Source organism: Alosa pseudoharengus, unplaced genomic scaffold, assembly GCF_046254945.1.
Source record: "Alosa pseudoharengus isolate Yale_2024_CS ecotype anadromous, Long Island Sound unplaced genomic scaffold, YU_APseudo_1.1 YU_APseudo_1.1_scf_29, whole genome shotgun sequence".
NCBI classification, from domain to species: Eukaryota; Metazoa; Chordata; class Actinopteri; order Clupeiformes; family Clupeidae; genus Alosa; species Alosa pseudoharengus.
In genome coordinates this window covers 184,913-201,221 of record NW_027468715.1, presented here as the reverse complement: position 1 = coordinate 201,221, position 16,309 = coordinate 184,913, and the positions used below count along the sequence as shown (strand labels likewise).

The 16,309-nt window shown below is 41.5% G+C and overlaps 2 long non-coding RNA genes across 2 annotated transcripts; both read right to left on the bottom strand.

The window, feature by feature from the left end:
- Nucleotides 1-2,405: 2,405 nt before the first annotated feature.
- Nucleotides 2,406-5,097, bottom strand: LOC143099463 (uncharacterized). The gene is made up of 2 exons (XR_012981598.1): nucleotides 5,018-5,097; nucleotides 2,406-3,335 (listed from the first exon to the last, which is right to left on the bottom strand). It is a non-coding gene; the product is annotated as an uncharacterized LOC143099463 (long non-coding RNA).
- A 3,381-nt stretch (nucleotides 5,098-8,478) lies between these two features.
- On the bottom strand, nucleotides 8,479-9,658 carry LOC143099464 (uncharacterized). Its single transcript, XR_012981599.1, has 3 exons — nucleotides 9,530-9,658; nucleotides 8,908-8,973; nucleotides 8,479-8,691 (listed from the first exon to the last, which is right to left on the bottom strand). It is a non-coding gene; the product is annotated as an uncharacterized LOC143099464 (long non-coding RNA).
- Between the last annotated feature and the right edge of the window lie 6,651 nt (nucleotides 9,659-16,309).

The following is a 16,309-nucleotide window of genomic DNA, read 5'->3' as shown; positions in this document are numbered from 1 at the left end:
AAACACAGTGACGTATTATTAGTGATTCTAGTAGAATGATCATTGATTCACATTGAGTGGTCATGGTTAGGGGTTTGAGAAATATGTTATGCATGAGTGTGGATAGTGTGTGCCTGTGTGTATGTGTAAAGTGGTAGCTGCAGGAAAAAAAGAAAATAATGATAAAAAGAATAAAATAAATAATATAATGTTAAAGGAAAAGGGAGAGCGGGGTATTACAGAGCAGGGGGTAATATGTCTGGTAATGTACACGGCTTGTAGTTTTTGTGTTTTTGTTAAATTTAGAAATGTTAGAAATGGGGACCAAGGTGTCAAAGGCTGATATTTGCTTACTCGTGTGCATTATGTTTTTCCATTGAAATATGTTCTGAGATTAAATTTGTCCAGTGATGTGGCAAGATTTCTTTGATTTTCAGTTTTGGAGGATTACTTTCTTAGCGACAGCTAGAGAGATGAGCAACGGATTTCTGAATTTTTGTGGGATGTGGATATCGGAGATGTCACCAAAGAGACCGAGTGTTGGATACGATGGGATTCTGTAACTCAGGATGGTGGATAGCGTCTCAGTGGCCGTGATCCAGAAAGAGTGAACTGGGGTGCGTTTCCCAAAAGCATAGGTGCTAAACAAGTTAGCAACTTTGTTGGTTGCAATGCAATTTCCCATTGCCAACCAACTAAATTGCTAACAGGCTAGCAACTATGCTTTTGGGAAATGCACCCCTGGTTGACAGAGCCACTACCTAAAGTGCAGTGTGAACCTGTGTTTGCTAGGCCCATTTTGAACATTTTACTTTGGGTGATATAAGTTCTGTAAATGACTTTATATTGTATAAGCTGTAGGTGTGTTAGCGGTCATGCAGACCTGGTGCCAGCTTTAAAACAGTCAGGGTGCAACTGAAATGTAAGTGGGGGCATTTATAAAAATCCAATACCCCATGCATGCAGCGCAATTACCTAACACTATATCACATAGTGCGACATATATGTCGCACATGCTACAACAAAATTAGTTTGTGCTATGGATAATTTCTCAACGTAGTACTGGTGCGATACAGTTTTGCTAATGGCAATATAATGCACGCGTGTGAGACTGACGGGGAGGTTACAGCAAAATTACTTCTACTGTGATCAGTGCAACTGGCTACATTACATACATCAAACAAAAGACCCGTCTTCTGTTTTTGCGCGTTGCGAACGGAGTGCTTCAGTTACGTGCCCGGTAGGCTCCCTGTGAAATGCTTCAGAGTGGATAATCGGGAGAATCAGTTCCCGGTGGGCCGCTTCACTTTTGGGCCGGTCGAGGGGAAAATATTGACATTTGCCACGTTAATTTATCTTCTCTTAAAGTAGGCTACACACGTTCAGTCACCACCACTAAAAAAGTGGGCCGGTCTTGGGCATAAAACTCCCGGGCTGAAAAGTGGCCCCACTCCGGCCCTGCTTGTTTGTTTGTTTGAAGTGCGTATGTAGGCTCTAGGCTACTTCTGTGAGAGGGGAATCGCTACCCAGCTAACACACAACTAAACAGCCACGTTGCCTATAAGTTGCCAGTTGGTCACGGCCAACTAACATTCTGGCAACCTTCCTGCAACGTGGCCACAACGTTGCCACTATGAAGTGGCCATTTGGTGACTTGAGCAACGTTGCCACAACGTGGCGCTAAGGTCATTTGGTAATGTTGCCGTTTGGTGGTGTAAATAACGTGGCCATAACGTGGCCCTATGGTCATTTGGTAACGTTGCCATTTGGTGACTTGAGCAACGTTGCCACAACGTGGCGCTAAGGTCATTTGGTAATGTTGCCGTTTGGTGGTGTAAATAACGTGGCCATAACGTGGCCCTATGGTCATTTGGTAACGTTGCCATTTGGTGACTTGAGCAACGTGGCCATAACGTGGCCCTACGGTCATTTGGTAACGTTGCCATTTGGTGGTGTAAATAACGTGGCCGCAACGTGGCGCTATGGTCATTTGGTAACGTTGCCATTTGGTGACTTGAGCAACGTGGCCATAACGTGGCCCTATGGTCATTTGGCAACGTTGCCATTTAGTGGTCTAAATAACGTGGCCGCAACGTGGCGCTATGGTCATTTGGCAACGTTGCCATTTGGTGACTTGAGCAACGTGGCCATAACGTGGCCCTATGGTCATTTAGCAATGTTGCCGTTTCCCAACACCAATTGTTAGCTGAGGTTATATCAAATGCAATAATAATCAGAGATATTATTTATTTATTTATTTTTTTAAGTCAAACTATCTTCAAGCCAGAAAAATTGACCACTGGTTTGTACTGTTTATTTACTACCTGATGACTCATCCCCACAAAAATAATGCTAAACTGAGATTAATGTTTACCATCCAGAACTACAATTTTCTAATTTCCACAAACTGAAAAATAGCAATCAAATATATTCAGATACTGAATTGATGAATCGTTTATTTTAAATGCATGTAGGGAACACATTAATAAATCACACTGACAATTCTTTCTATTAACATTTGAAGTAAAATTCATGTGTTTCATGAATTCAAGTGATGTGTACAAACAAACCACGTTGCAGGGTAGGCATTGGTCAACCAGGAGAGAGCATAAAGACCTTGGAGAGGCTGAGGTGGAGAGTAGCTAAACCACTGACTGCTAATCAGAATCCAATCCAAACTATGCTTTATATTAAGTTATAAGAAAATAACAGCAGTGCACATGACCCACAGGATAAGACTGATAACTGACAATCAACCTAAGTTTAATTTTAGTATTCAGTTACCAAGGCTGAAAAGAGGTTAAGCAATTTGAAAGTGTGAGAGTAGGAGTGTTGGGTAATGATATAATCACAGGTGTTTTGTTTGGCTGTAACCTCGAGGTTCTGAGGCCGAGTGGCGAAGGTAACAACCCTGCGATCACAAATGCTGTGTTGATTCAATACATTAATTCTGCCACCGACTAATTAACCTTAAAACACCAGATTATTCTATTGACCTGGGATATTCCCACTTTTGGGAATAGCTGTCTCCTGTCCAATAAGAAAACAAATAATTCCATAGAACCCAAATGTTGTATGAAATCATAGCATGAGAAAATAATTCTACATTACAACACCAGCTTAATTATAATTCAATTATTATTGTATTCACCAAATTATTTGATCAGCAAGTAGGCTAAGTGGTGCCAATCCAACATCAGTTCATATGTCAATTAAGTGTTGCAAGTTTTCTATCAAGCTGAAGTTGTCCTTAAGCCGTAGAGATGCTGGTTCTGCTGTCGCAACTGAGTCAGGGTTATCAATGTTGCCTCCGGTTGTCTCCAAAATGGTGGATCGATCCCTCTTCAGTTCGGTCCCTGGAAAAGAAAAAAAAGGTAAGAATGTCTTAATACTTTCTGTTCACACACTCACAGTTTAATAAAATATCAAGCGAAATGAAAAAGTGTGCATAGACAGCTATACAAGAACAATTGTGTCTAGCTAGCTGAGTTTGACTGCTCCAAAGTCCTTTTAGGCAAGTCCCTCCACTCGGCAGTCATATTGCAACGCTTTTTGGGTACTCATCGGGCATCCTATTCGGCAGAAATACGCATGCACAAGGCTTCACGACACCAGTGTGCTCCAGTGGCGAGTTCACAACACATGATTGGCATGATGTCTGCACAACACAGCACATAATTGGCTCAATGTAGTCACATCACACCACATGATTGGCTCAATGTATACACATGTCGACATTTTGGCGAAGAAGGGGTGGGATATGTGTAGACAACGCCATTGGCGTTACAAACTAACCCCATGCATTTCTATGGAGGATTTTTTGAGTGCTGTCTCCTCATTTGAAAGTCTCTGACTGATCTTGTTTTTATGCCTGTAACTCTACTCTACACCAGATGTGAGGAGTACCACCATGCTGCCCTCTGCAGCCTGTGCATTGGCAATGAGGAGACCAAACATTGTTAATACGAGCTTGCCTTTTAGATGTAACATTAGGTTGAGTCAATTGTATGCTTACCTAAATCTTATTTTGCTTTGACATTTTTATGTGCATGCACAAACAAAGTCGATGGAGAAGGGGTGAAGGTGTAACCCACCTAAGCATTGGTTACTAAACCCAAAATTAGTTGCCAATGTTAAATAAATAGGTACATAAATTGAATGAATAACAAAATAATTAACAATCCAGAAGGACATACGATTTTCTAGTCAACGGGAAATGCTTTTATTTTGACAAGCGTGTTGCTTGGATACCAGAATTCGTTTATTTTACGTTCTACTCGATAACGTTACACTTGAATAGACTTTGAATCAAAACCTTTTACTCCTTGACACCTTTCTATCGTGAATCATTTTTAATACCTCTTAAGTCGTTTTACTATTTCTACTTTGTCCTTAATCTTCCCTCATTGTTTTCACGTCTTTATCCACTTCTTTTGAACGCCGGTGAGTAATTTATCTGCTAGCAAAGATTGTTAAGGCTAGCGAGTGATTAGCATCGCGTAGCAGCAATTGCATTAGAATGGGGCTAGCATGTAGCATGCTAGGATAACTTTGAGCTAATTGAATGATATAAAAAACCAATCGGAGATTTACGTTTACTGTACTGCTTTGTTACTGTACTTTACTGTACTGTAATGTTAGTGTTTTAATATTAATATGATATGTGAATGTTATTGAATATGACAAGTGTAATTAGTAGATGGTGTGCTATGATTTTATATGAAATATATGCAGTAACGGACTCCCCAGAGAAGACGTTAGTTTGGCATGTTTTAAGACACGACGAGCTAGTAGCCTGTGTGTGTGAGATGAAAGTGGAACCCTTTCTCTCATGGTTGGTGACCGAAAACGTTGGCTATGTTGTGCCTCTCTTAATTGAAATGTTGTTTTCTGTAGCCCACACTACTAAATTTGGAGGCAGCAACCTGAAGGGGAAGGAGAAGCTGCCACTGCTCGGAACCCGGAGTATGCAGCACAATAAAACGTAAGTAAAACTTCGGGACAGTCTGCACAAATTCAAAAAAAGTGCAGCTCTTACCTGAAAGCTAAAGGTTTTCTTCTTTGCTTGCAGGCCCGGCAGCAGCAGTAGGAGGAGGAGGAGGAGCAGCAGCAGCACATCAAGTCATCGGCAGGAACTCCCAAATTAAATGAATTTAAATAAATGGTGTAATCAAATGTGAAATGTCGCTCTGTTCTTCCTAAACCAAGTGAGTGGGCAAATGAGGACTGCATCTGCAGATCCGCCCAGAGCTGTTTTTTTAACATCCTGACAACATTCTGGCGACCTCCAACATGGGTTTCAATGTTGCTATAAAGTTGCGGTTACGTGGCCATTAAGTTGCAGGAAGGTTGCCTGCATGTCGCCTATATGTCGCGGTAATGTTGTCAAATAACGTGGCGGCAACATCAAGGCGTCTTTCACTTTTCCGGTTGCCGCCACGTTGGAAATTAACGTGGCGGCAACGTAAACATTGGTTGGAAAATCACGTTGCGGCCACGTGATGGCCACGTTAGTGTGTTTGCTGGGTACTTTGATTTCAACTTGGTAGTTGCAGTCTACACGATTAAAAAGCATGTCTACTTGTTTGTAGGCCTAGTATCCAAACAATCCAACTCCAAATCAAACAACACCTTGCAAATTATCCTCGCGAATCGAACAAGTGATAGCTATGTTTAGCCTAAAGCAAAAGTATCTTCCGACCGGGCTGAGGTGAATTCAGATTAGGCAAGCAGAGGTAGAAGTTTGTGGCAATCGCCTTGTTGCTTTGCACTTTTAGTTCAGTTTAAAACAAACAACTTATCCAAACAACACCATTTAGATCTAAAACTTCGAAGAAAAAAGTCCACCGCTCGTTTCTATCTGTCAAATATGAACACACTTCATGCTTTATGCGCAACATAGTCTCGCTTAGTAGTGCTTAACCTATACAGTGGTCCCCAAACTACGGCCCGCGGGCCGAAAACTCATTTTGGGTGGCCCGCCAAAACATGTCCGTGGTATATAGCATCTGGCGTCTGGAGTACTACATCGTCAAACTATAACCTTCGTAATTTCCCCATTCATTCTCTATGGCGTGTCTTAACAGTACACATGTAATACTCATTTTGTCCACTGGTGGTTGTTTTGGCGCTGTTTCGCGTTTGCCATCGAAATTGGAATGAAATGTAGGCCTACCTGCAAACAATGTAAGAGGCCTATGCTGACTGCATCAGTGCTCAAAGTATTCTAAAAGTTTATCAATTATTTGTTAATAACTAACTAACTTCTATTCAAGTCATATTTCTGGGATAATTATTTCTATTTTTTATTCACACGTTCAAATGTTCATACAGAGTTCAAAGTTCTCATCAGGTGAGTGAAAGTTAGAATGGTGGTCATTTCAGATGTGTTTGCCAGCACTTCATAAAACTCTCATAGTTTGATAACTTTAAATTATTTGTAGGATATTGCTTGTTCACAACTTGAGCTATGTATGCAAAGAAACAGAGTCTTTTTATTAGTATTATTTCATTTGAGCTACATTTTACACTGATATGGCATGGTGGCAACATAAACACAGCTAGCAATGGTATTAATTCACCATATTCACACGGCGGCCATCTTTCTATGACGTCATGCTCAGGGTGGGAATCCTCTGGGGAAGTCCAAACAAATAGCTCAAAAACTGTCAGCTGTCCGGTGTTTGTGATTAGCCCAATTATGGCAAGATGGTCCAAAAACTTAACCTATCTACCAGCCTTGACATGCCAAGAAATCGAAACATGGACAGATGAACAGATCAGCACCTCTAAATGAATTAAGAAAAAAGGATAGGCTACAGCAACTGGATTGAACGTTATATCCACGATGTTAAAGGTAAGACGATATGGCTAACTGCTAACTTAATACCACTTTATTAACTGGGTTGCAAACTGGGTTGCACCGATAAACCGAGGCACGGCCTTGTCTATCATTTCTGTTCAGAACAACTCAGGCTTGCATTTAAACCAGCCTGATTTTAGTAGCCATGAGACCTTTTCACATACTATTGAATTTTGAGCTCTAGGTAACGTAGCTTCTAAGTGTTATCGTTAGCCTTAAACTGCCGACAGATTCGAGATGTTCTTCTTGTATCACAGTAGAATACTCTGTTAGCCGGTCAGGCTGTCTTCCTAACTAAACTAGGCTATAGTTTATGTTTTTTTTTTGTGCAACCCACGTCGTAGCTTAATTTATCTCCCTGTTTATCCTTTCATTTTATTGGCGATTTAACAAAGGCGAAGTTATCTACTAATGCAAGTTATGTTCTGCTTTCAGTCAGGGTTGAGGAGGGTGGGACTAATGCCAATATTGTCAGGGTCAGGGCGAAGGCATACCCCAGTATGTTTAAAAATGAGCCAGCTTACAGGGTACAGGCTAATGATGTCAAATTAGCATACTATATATTTTTTCCCTAGATGAACTTAACACTTTATGTGTGGTCTGAGCAACAGGCTTTGCATAAATACTTAGCCATTAACTAGTTTTAAATATATTTTCTTTTTTTTTTTCAGGTTGAACTGATCAGCGGATTCAACAAACCAGCTGTGCCTGTGAAGCACGTCTTGGGCACTGCTCACACCTTGTTGGCCTCCTGTATACTCTTGCTCATTACTCTAAATTAGGATACAAATCAGTCCCCCTAACCAAATGTAAGACCTCCTTACCCCAAACTTGGCACATCCCTTCTTGAGAATTAGGCCTAGGGTCCAAACCTGTCACTCTTACAAATTAACAAGGTCAAATCCAACAAGACCTACAGTTGTCACAGTTGAGTAAAAAAAGATTATGGCCATGGCCTACTTGAAATCAAATGCCCAAACCAAGAGAGTCAAACTGCTCGTACCTGAGAAGAACAGTGGATAGAACCTTCTCCTTCAAGCATAGCCATGAATATCACTCACAAGTCATTGGACAGATGGCTCTTACAGGAGCAAAATGGTTTAATTTTTTTTTGTAATGTGCCAGGAGGATTACTATCTGGAGAGAGTGCACTTTGATGCTGTCTTATTAAGTGGCCACAGCCCCATTGTTATGTACATAAACTTTATCATTAAAAATGTATTTCTTCATCTGTAGCTACTGTGTTCACCTTATTGATGTCCATGTTGTAAGCTAATGTAGCATCAACATTTTGCCAAAGTTTAAATGCATTACAAGTAAAATAACTATATTGTGTTGCTTTAGAATCTATTCAGTTTATTTAATTTCCAGTTAAGAATGTGAAATGTCATGACTGACATAACTCCATGCCTAAAAAACATGCCCTCTGCCGTTGGCTGAAGGGACAAGAACAATGATCTGTGTCTCATAGTCCTATAAAAAATATATAAGTATAGAATAGAAGAAAATAGAAAATCGACGCCTTTTATTTTTACTGTACAATACAGAGATCAGCACAATGTTAATGCACAAGGAAAATAAATTACTGTGAGTTTTTTGTGTCCAAAGTATCGCTAATACTGTAGAAAAAGACTTCATGTTTGATAATTATTCACCCGAAATCCAGTGTAGAATGTCAAGAACTTTGAATCATTTTTGCTTCAAGCTGAAACAGGATGCCTTGAGGATGGTATTCTCCTGCGTAAGGCGGGCGATCTCCTTCCGTGCTGCTTCTAGCTGCTCTTCCAGTGACCGAGAGTTCAGCATAGTCATGGTCAGAGTGGGGTGCTGGCTTAACAACTTGGTCTGCACTATAGGAGACAATGACAAATCAAAAATGTTCAGTTCCAACTGCATGTGTATCACGTAAGTTGTATAGTATACCATGTAACCTACTACAGTGAATTTGTTTCATTAATGGAGATTACATGTTATACCCTGCTGCTACACATAGCCTATGTCTTATGCAGCAGCTGTGTGATATTTTGCAAGATGGACATAGGAAATATACTTTATAAGTGTCTTACCCAGTGTCAACTCCAGCCAGGTCTAAGCTTACACTGGCATCTTCTGTCTCTCCAGCAGGTTCATTGCTGTGTATGTAATAATAAAACATTAGTTCTTGCACAACTGAATAAATCAACTCTTTGTGACAGACCTAGGCTAAACATGACATTAGGAGACGTGTGAAACAATTTTCACTAACTGACCTCTCTCCCTTCTAATTCGCATTGGTCTTTTATGAGTCGTTTTTGTCCAAGCGAACAGGACACTTCCTGGCAGGAGGCACGTTTTTCCAGCCTCATCATGGTGCACAAAACACTGCTCAGTGAAATGTTTGGCACAAACTTTTGTGTTGGACGTAACGTTAATCTCCACGAACAACAAACAGCCTGCCCGTTAGCTGCAGTTAGCCTACATACAGTCACCAGGGCTTTCCCTGAAGTCAGCAAAAGACAAGCTTACTGCTTGAGACGTGGCATTTCTATCAAGGCATCATCGTAACGTTACCATACATAAACAAAACGACATCATGTTTGCGTTTGATCTAACAAGTAGCATGATAACGTTACACAGATATATCTTTATAACTAACATTAGCCTGAGGTTAAGCTAACCGGTTGGCTAGCTAGATAATTATGCACTTACCTGGAAAAATGTACCGATGTCTCTTCTAATTTTTGAAATCCACTCTCTCTTCAATCTGGTGTCTGTCAGGAACCGGTGGAACGAACGTGTTTTGTCTTTTTCCCGTCTTTTGTAGTAGGAATTACACCCAGGCACACAGCAGACATATTCGTAACTGATACAAACACAACCGTACAGAACTCGAACTTCCCACCCTGAGCATGACGTCAAAACAAGATGGCCGCCGTGTGAATATGGTGAATTGCAGTGATGATTAAATGTAATGGAATGTTCCACTAAGGTAGACTGCTGTTGTTCACAGCATTAAGCTATTTATGGTTGATATACTCCGAGTCTCTGGCCCTCTCTTAGAGCCAGGCATAGTGAGCTGGCCCTCGGAAGAAAAAGTTTGGGGACCACTGCTATACAAGAACATGATCGATTCCGAAAAACCTTCACGACACTTTAATTACGACTGCGTTAGCCACAGACCTTCAGCTATCTTCAGTAGGCTACCTACTGTAGCCTATGTGTATGGAACATGTATAGAACATGTCTATGATGCATTTCATAGGTGCACTGTTTGACATGTCAGTTAGCATACTCATTTGCACCATGGTTAGATGTAAAACGGTATTTCACTCGTGCAATGACAATAAGGTTGAATGTAGGCCTACTCTAATCTAAAAACGTAGAAATATGAACTAAACGTGAATTAAATCTTAGTGGAATAAAATTTTCAGCATATCTTCTACTTATTCAAAAATAAATGAACTGACTTCCAATGCATATGAATAAGAAAAATTAACAAAAAATCCATGGCATGACCTGTCTTCCTGATACCCGTTGAAAAGTCGAACTGAATGGAACTGTCAGGGATTGTTTTTTTTGTTTTTACAAAAACACAACCAAATAACATATCATGCTGATAGCTTTTGTTCATCTCAAACACAATGTAGCCAGGTGAGATGTTTGCAACTACATGACCATTCCAGTTGCAGTAGGCCTAGATCCCAACCACAATTGATGAACTGCGATGAACTGCCCTACTTGTGATTGTTTTTAGAGATTTTAGAGGTTATATATCGATGCTACAGAATTTGTGGCTGGTGCTACAAAACTTTTAACCTCTGTAGCACCAGTGCTACTTGCAAAGAAAGTTAACATACAGCCCTGAACACACACACATACACAGAGCACTGCCAGTAGGCACAAGAACCGAAAAAACACAATGCTATTTAAACATTTATGACAATAACTTTATCATAATTCCAAAACAACAAGAGAAAACTAAGGGTTTAAATTTACAATGGTGAAGTATAGCCTAGATTAAGTAATGGCAAAGCTCGAAGTGACTGCGGTCCTCGGTCCAAAGTAATTGTCTCGCCACCCTGGCTCAGCACAAACTGACGTATAACAGTGGACTGCGCCTCGTCCACCTCTCTCTTGGTCAAATCCAGTAAAGGCTTCACTTTTTCGGCGTTCAAAAAATCCTGACTGGCAGGGTCCAGCACACTTAAGGCTTCCAAGAACTTGTTATTGCGTTCGCTAAAGCCATCTCTGCCAATGTGCAGTCTATAATTAGCCCGGTAAACCAGACCCTGGAATCTTTCAGATTAAGGGTCTGGCCACGAGTAATGAAAATGGCCCAATTCGAGGGGCGGCACCAAGCATGCATTTGAAACTCTCACTGCACGCAGTTGGATAACGCTACGACCAATCACAACAATTCACGGTGTGACGTATCCAGTTCTTGCAAAGGAACGATTTGAGGGGGATTTTCTGCTCCTCTTTTAGTTGAAAAGCCAAATCTAAATCCTTTATTGTAGTGGCCAAAGCCGTTTCAAACAACTGGTGTTCATCGGTAGCTATCTTGCAATGTTTTCTAGATGATTCCGGACGTCGCAGCACCGTCATCATCAGTGCAGCTCGCCTTTGTCCCGCCTACACCGATTTGATTGGTCCCTCTCGCTCGAGAGGTAGAAGAAATTTGGATCATTGCTCGTGGCCAGAGTATCTTGCGGGCACAATTCAAATTGTGCTCTTGCGAGAACTCTGGATTTCAGAACTCAGGAACTCAGGGTTCAGGGTTCAGAACTCAGGAACTCAGGGTTCTATAATGGCAAAAAACTTTTGAGAAACGCTCCCCAGTGCATTTCTCTTAGTGGCCAAGAGTCTCCTCGACCACAGTTTTGAAGAACTTTAGGGGCCTGTCGCTTTGGTGGAGGGGTGTCGCAGTCACTGGAACTCTCTTTCCAAATTGTCATGAATTCTTCGTCAGATCTCAATCTTTTAATGCAATCCGATGCACTGCAGTAAGCTGGTCAGTGTGCTCAGCCTGCAATATTCTGTTGGGTGGCTCAGTCCTAGCACCTTGTGAATCACTCTGGCCAAGAACAAAAAACTCTGTTCTGTTGTTGCCTCACTGAGGCCAGAAGCCTCAGTTTTAAATTCCGCAGTTGTTTTGGGGTTTCTGATATCAGCCAAGTGTCATGTGTGATTTCAGAATAACCGATACAGTGTCCAGGTCTCCGGTCCATCAATCTTTTCAGTGTCTGTCCTTTGTATTGTCCTTTGTATTCTGCGTCCACCGATGACAGAGCATGCAGAATTACTAAATGGAGTTGGTGATTGAAACAGTGAATGTAGGGGATCTCTCTCTGTAACTTATTATGACCGCCGCTAGCGTAGCGTATTTTTCCCCTGTCATCTACTTCCTGAATTTTTGGTCAACGATACCCGGGACAACGAAACACCAGGGTGGGCAAATTTGGTGGGCATGTAGCCCCACTAGACTTTTATGGAAAAATGTTGTTTGGTCCCCGGGGGCCACTCCCCCGCACTAGGCCCCCTGAAACACAAAAAATGCAGTTTTTCCTAAATAACTACCTGAACCGTGACACCGAGGATGAAGACATTTTTATGGTATGTTTATGGACATCACAAACTAACTGATAAGGAAGCTAGAGATTTAATAGGAGACGGTTATACTTTTACGCTATATACCTCTTATGGATGGCATGGACATAAGAGAGTGTTCTCGTTCAGTGGACAAAAGGGGCCTTGAAGTGTTGCAGGTGGTCAATTGTAGGAAAAGAAACATACAAAAAAAAGATGTAGAAACAATAGAATTAGGACTAGATAATGTTTGGTACGAGTGGGCACAATATACAGCTCACACAGTAAAAAAGAATGAAGATTGTTATGTATGTTCTCAAGCTAAACCTAGTATGATAATCATACCAGTCCTTTGGAGATCAGAAGATTCTCCTACATACTGGGAAACAATTTATAATGTTTGTAGGGAACAAGAAGGTAATGATTTGATAGCTTTTTCCCCATTGACCTCCTGTAACACTTTGGTACCTGAAAGTCCATTTGAATGTATGATTTTAATGGGAAGTAGTAATCTTCGTAATATAACAACTTATCAACAAAACACTCCAGTTACTGATTTGGAACTTTGTAGTAGAAACCAAGCATGGCCAATGGCACAACCAGAGATAATTAAAAAATACACTATAGGGGAAGGTTTTAATTTTGAGTGCTTTGAAAGAAATGGCACTGTAGATGTAAGATATTTTGAAGGACACTGTAATCGTACCTGGTCTTGTCAAATTAGAAATGCTACAATTATAAAAGGTAAAAATAAGGCTAATGTATTTAGAGGTAATTTTCCATATCCTCAACATTTGATAGCAGCAGATAATCCTCAGGACATCCCATTAGCAGATTTATGGTGGGCATGTGGTAGAGAGAGAGGAATTTGAAGCACTCTTCCAAAAGATTGGTCTGGAAGGTGTACTAGAGTAACAGCTTTACAACCAACTATAATTATGACTATGAATACAAATAGAACAAAAAACATAAGCAATACAAACATTCATGGGGAAGAGTCAAAAGAAGCCCCTCTAAAAAACCAAAAGAAATGTTCAAATATGGGAGATATTTGGATGCAATAGGGCAACCTAGAGGCATTCCACATGAGTTCAAGGCCCGTAGCGAAGTAGCAGCTGGCTTTGAAGCAATTTTCCCTACGATAGGTGTTAGTAAGAACTCCGAATGGATTAATTTTTTGTTTTACAATTTAGGGAGATTTATTAATCATACTACAGATGCTCTTGAGGCCCTAGGGGAGCAATTAGATGCAACTTCCCGTGTGGCTATGCAAAATAGGATGGTATTAGATTGGATGTTAGCTAAGGAAGGAGAAGTCTGTGCAAAAATAGGAGTATACTGTTGTACTTTTATTCCTAATAATAATAGCTCAAGATGGCTCCTTTACCCGTGCTATGGATAAACTATATGAACTTAGAGAGGAAATAAGAGTTAACGGTGGACAAAATGCTGGATTTGATTCAATGATAGAAAAATGGTTTAAGGGGACATTAGGAGGAGTAGGATCATGGCTAGGGTTGGGTATCGTTTGGGTTTTATCCGATACCGGTGCTAAAACTATACTTTTAAAACGGTGCCGGTGCCGAAACGGTGCCTGAACCGGTACTTTGTTTTTAAAATATTTTAAATTAAAATGGTCTAAAGCATGAATTGCTTTTTTTATTGATGAGACAAATTTGAACATGAAATTGAACTGTTATATTCAATTTACTATCAATATCTCATTGCTCCTATGAATAATACATTTAAATGTTAAAACAGCTTGCCATGCATGCACACACAATGGTAAGCTCTGCTTTCAAGTTTACCCAGTGTAGGCGGTTTGCCATAAGGTATGTTAAAACCGCTTGCCATAAAACTGCCAGGTCATGGACAACGGCATTTGCAAGCAAGTTAATCTAACAGGGACTCTACTTTCCAGTTAATTCAGTGTGTTGCCAAATGCTTCAAGAAATTGTATGTCTTAACCCATAACATTACATTACATTACATTACATTTAGCAGACACTTCTTGACCAAAGTGACTTACATATGTCAGCTATATTACAAGGGATCACATTGTCCCCGGAGCAACTTGGGGTTAAGTGCCTTGCTCAAGGGCACAATGGTGGAAGCCGGGAATTGAACCGACAACTTTCAGGCTACTGCACGCTAGCCCAGCTCCTTAACCACTATACTACCACCGCCCCAACACGCAGTAGTTTTGAACATGTTAGGCTACATGTCGGTGTAGAAGTGTTAAGATTCCCAGCAGAAGGCATTTTAACAGCAACTATGGCTATGCGCTAACACCAGTCAGCTGAGTTTAATTAGCGATAACATACGGTGATGGTTTCGTAGCCTCTTTGACAGCTCAGTGACATCAGGTATGTAACCTACATATTTGTTTTTGCCAGCTAACTTTTAACATGATCTTCATATTCATCGCAACGTAATGCAACACAACACAGACACAGCTTCTCTCGCGTCAGTCACTGACATGAACGAAACACAGAACCCGCTTCTCGCACGGCAGTCACTGACAGTAGCCTAGAATAAATGCATGGGGAAAAACACTTCCCCATGACAAAGACATCGTAAAACACTGAAAGTTAATATTTTGTCACTAGCAACATATCGGAACTCCCCCTATTACCGTCGGTCCCGTATTGGCTCATCACAGTCACCTGTGCACGGGTGTGTGACCTGCTGTAGACATGAACCCTCACATATAAGCCAGTGTGTGTAATTACTCCTAATTGTTGTGTATCTGATGACATCCACATGATGCATCACAGCCTCAACACCAATCATCGTTAATCATCCACATGTTTTGCTGATTACTATATGGACCTATATATACTTAGAGTCAATGTAGGCTTGCAGAGCAAACAATGGCTGGAAGACAGCGAGTGCTCGCGCTCCGTGCGCAAGAGAGACAGAGAGAGAGGGAGGCAGAGGCAGAGGCGTCCCCGGAGTGGCCTTGTCAAGTCAAGTCAAGTCAGATTTATTTTTAAAGCGCATTTAACATAGTGCAGTGCAATCCAAAGCGCTCCACAAACAAGACACATAACAACAAGACAAAAGATGCCGGATGGAGTGGCGTAGTCGCCAGCGTACCCGTGACACCAAGACAGACATACAAGACAGACAACAAAACAAAATAAAAAAGAAAATATATTTTAAAAAGGGAAAAAGTGATGTTAAAATAAGTCCAATTTCCAAACCAGCTGAAAATGTCCAAGGGCAATGATGATCCGTGAAAACTGCGCACAGAGCTGTGTCTTCACAACCGATGCAATGCCAAGTTCTTCAGCAACTGTCCAACCCGGTGAATTCACTGGCAGCCTGGAGATAACGTTAACGTTAGAAGCTAGGCCTGCTAGACTACAGTCTGGAGATGATGGAAGCACAGTCCAAAGTAGGCCTACTGAGCGATCGTGTAGATCCGCAATTCGGTGGACTTAACAGCGACCGTTTGTTGCTCCGTGAGAATGCAGCTCTTCACTTGTGCGACTTAACGCCACACTTCGAGTGAACCATGATCCCCTCGAGGTGTACAATGATTGGGCGATCATCGAGAGGTACAGGCTGCCGAGGGAGGTCATCCAGCAGCTCCTTGAGGCCACCAGCGAGGACCTGAGGCGCGCAACCAGGAGGAACTTTGCGCTCACAGCGCAAACGCAACTCCTGGCCGCCCTCAGGTTCTATGCAACAGGGAGCTTCCTGCAGGTCGTCGGCGATGGGCATGGCCTATCCAAGGCGTCCGTGTCACGGGCTGTGCAGGCAGTGACGGACTGCCTGCTGCGACTGGTGCCTCTACACATCGGCTTCCCCACCAGAGAGGAGATGACGGTGATCCAGGGGCATTTCTTCCGGGAGCATCACATTCCTCAGGTGGCCGGAGTGGTGGATGGCACGTTA